General features: G+C 34.5%; 1 pseudogene; it reads right to left on the reverse strand.

The window, feature by feature from the left end:
- Window positions 1-707: 707 nt before the first annotated feature.
- Window positions 708-3,274, reverse strand: LOC133737262 (disease resistance protein RPP5-like; annotated as a pseudogene).
- Between the last annotated feature and the right edge of the window lie 663 nt (window positions 3,275-3,937).

Below are 3,937 nucleotides of genomic sequence, written 5' to 3' on the forward strand. Positions count from 1 at the left end.
AGGTTGGTCCTTATAACCGTATGTTTTCAACCTATATATGAGGGAGCAACGCAATATTCAATCAACCAAGATTCTACCCTAAGTAGACTCCTATTAGGAAAAGATCTTTTGATTAAAGATAACCAATTAAAGACACCAAATCCTAAATCACTTAGGATCTCAATAACACAATTTGGCAAACAGAAAAATATCTTTAATATATAAAAAATATTAAACCAGAAAGATACTTTCCTAGACCAAACACTGACTGACTCAAATGCATGAGATGCATTTACCTGAGATTCTCTGAGATCAGCGTGTAGGATACTTCAAGGTTTTGTATGGGAATGCCAAGACACCATAAATAGTTCTTGTACCTACACAGCGTTGTTTAAGCCTTGCTTCCACAGTTCGATGACTTTGGGGGGGTCTATGTAAGAAGGTATTGGAGTTGATTCGGGGACTGTGTTGTCTCATTTAAATGAGTCCTTATGTTGGCCAAATTAACATGGGATAAGTCTTGTTTTATTACATAAGGTAGTGCACTCCCGTCCAGTCCCACGAAACAAACAGTGCCTTAGTATTCATGTCTTTTTTGGTATTTACATTCAATTTACCAAATACCTTCAAACTACTTTTCATTCTCACATCACTTTTAAAAAACACTTTACCAAACACTCGCTGCTTCTTCTCACAGCAAAACTAAAAGCACTTCTGGCCACAACACATCAATCCCAAATTGGGCTTAAGTTTGGGCTTCCAGACAGGTCTAGTATTTGGGCAAGGAATTATTTACATCCCTTTAAATTTAAGGATTTCAGATTTTGCATGCATACACTGTCATACTATAGAAGAAGAAAAAAATCAAATGGTAAATTGGTAAGGTCTGAAGAATTTAATAATTGAAAATTTATAAATACCTTGAATCTTTCTCCAAGACGTGAGATGCGGCTGTAAGGCATAGTAAGTTGAACCAGTTTCTTCGTATTAAAATTGGAGGGCAATGATTGTGGTGGACAGTTTGATGGAATTCTTGCAAGTATACAGGGTGGATGTAGTATAGCAATGGAAGAAAAAGAGGTTGTCGTTCCCACGAGGATATTAGTTCAATTCACAATATGAAAACCTAAGTTAATTAAACTAAAAGAACACACAAAACAGAAAAACACAAATCGACTAAGACACACACGATGACTCAAACTAGGACTTATGATTTTCACGGTTTTGAAAGAGTTTATGATAATGGGAAAATGACTTGAAAACAGAAACTTAAAAAGTAAATCTAAATAAATTGTAATTGAAAAGAGTCTATAATGATTAGAAGTAAGAATGTGATGATGATGAGCCCAGGGTGTTGGAATCAACCACAAGCAATCTTATCTACGTTTTGAACCAACCAATGGATTCTTTCGTTTCTCCATATGATAATTCCCGTATCTAAGTCCTTCTCAGGTACTCTAGACCATAGTTTTCCTTAAGTGCATGATTCTCTCCCTCTCGGGTAAAGGTCGTATATCCTAACTATGCAGTTTATCCTTTTCAGGTATAAATTTAACATCCAGGACTCATTACGCTTTAGAAAACAAGGGAATCAAGCAAATCATTATTCTTTCTCAAGTAATAATGTAATTTACAATTCTTAATCACATGAAGCTAATTTGAATTATATTGCAGCTATGCCTCAAATTCATCTTCTGATAACTAGATGCAAAACCCTAAAGGTCGCAAATCAATAGAACTTTAACATAAGCAACAATTCAAGCAGAGATTAAGAATTCATCTGAAAAGAAACTAATAATCCATCAATTGAATATCAAAACATGTAAACAATCATGCTAGGGCCTCATCCTAGCCCTAGAAAAGGAGTTTAGAAAAATAAAACTAAATAAAACATAGGAAAAACATGAAAAGAATGGAAAGGGAAAAGAAGGGAAGATGGATGAGTCGTCTCTGCTCCTTAGGCCTCTTCAATATGCTCCCGAGACTCCTCCTGATGTGAAATTCGTGCTCCCTTATATAGGGAAGATTTCTGCTCATCTTTGGCTTCATGTTTCCTTGTAAAACTTGGGTTTAGATTCATTTCTTCATTTGGAATGGGAAAACCTAGAAATATCTCTTTGTAGAAGTAGGAATAGTTCCTCATTGAATCCTCATCTGAATTAACTTCCTTGGAACATTAGGATTGATGATCTTGTGCCGCGGAACTTGAGTTCTCCACGAATGGTTGTAAATTCCCGAGCAGATTTCCTGTCTGACCTATCTTCACTCAAATAATCATAACTTTCTCTAGAAGAATTGAAATCGAGATCCGTAAAATTCTGCAGAAAGTAGACATCCGTAGCTTTCCAACGATATAAGGGTCATTGTCTGATTCGATCTGGTACTTTCCCAGTAATTTGGAGAAGTTAGAAGTTCTGCACAGGCAGATTCTGGGACGTAGGACTGCAGAGCACGTTTCAATCCTAGTTAGCTCATTTTAGCTTCTTTTCTTCTTTCTATGGAACAAACCTACAAAAACACTAAAAGATGTAAATAAATCATAATAAAGAGAACTAAACATAAAAACCAACATTAAGAGGCATAGAAATATAGGATAATATGAGCACATCACAGTTAGGCCAATCAAGTGACCGCAATTGACTTGGGAGATGAATAACCTTTCCACCAAAACCGTGCATTGATGTTTATAAAGATTTAAAGATTTTTCATCTTTTTGAAACATTTAGGGCTCAAATGTATCTCATCTTTTATGAGCATCTTTACTAGTATGCCTTCAATTTTACTTGTTCCCTACTATGAAAAAGGCAATTGTATTAGCAAAACAAATACTTAAATAATAAACTCCCAACCGTTTCAATTTTTATTATTTCTTTAACAATTCAAAAGAAAATCATAATACATATTATCCAAATATTGGTTGTCAAATTGGTATAAACAACACACATAGAGATTCACCCTGACCTGAATCCATGTATATATAAATCTGAGCATATAGGAACTACGTACCGTGTTTTCTGTTAGAACATCCTGCACATCCTTGTGATGCCACAATTTGCTTCGCTCACCAGGCTCTGTAGACTCTTGCAAAACTTTATCTTTTCCCATCTCTTCCACCAAATCATGCATGCAAATCTCACCATATATAACGATCAACATATATGAGAGCCTTTTCTTCGAGAACTTTAATACTATGCTCGGGGTTGATGTGGTCACAACCTTCAAGTATATGTATCACATCATTTCTCTTTCAACCCTTGAAGAAACATGCAATACCTGCAGCAACAAATTTAGGCATAAATTTTACAATAACAAAAAACAAGGGCAAATACTTCTCAAGTTAATTATAATGTAGTGGTAACTCAACAAGCAACTTATCAAATGAAAGAAGAAAATCATTGCAATTACATAAAACTATTGGAAACTGCATGTGAAAAAACTTGATTTCACTTTTCTTAAATCATGCCTTCGATCAAGTAACTATCATTCTAAATCAGACACCGAAAATATATGTTTGGTGATCGATCGATCGACATAATCAAGATCTGAACTTTTTACTTTTGAATGAGAAAATAATTTCAGATAACAATGCTATAAACTAAGAAATTAGAAATACCTTGAAAGAATTTAGTGAAATATGACTAGTGCACTAGAACAAACTTCAAAAACAAATAATATCGCTTTCCATAATGCAATTTTTCATTTATTAGTTACATGGAACGAGGCTTGGCAAACTAGTTCATCAACTACTATATCCACACACATGGAGAATGCCAAAGGGAGTTCATATTATTCATTACAAACTAACTTTGAAACTCCAAAGATATCAAAAAAGGGAGAATCTGAAATGTAACCAGTATTCGTCACATTGGTCCATAGACAAAAGCTTTACCAACAATGCTGCATTAGTACTAATTATAGATTTTTTGTCACGCCCCGAATTTCGAATAAAAAAATTCAA

Source organism: Rosa rugosa, chromosome 3, assembly GCF_958449725.1.
Source record: "Rosa rugosa chromosome 3, drRosRugo1.1, whole genome shotgun sequence".
Classification (NCBI taxonomy): domain Eukaryota; kingdom Viridiplantae; phylum Streptophyta; class Magnoliopsida; order Rosales; family Rosaceae; genus Rosa; species Rosa rugosa.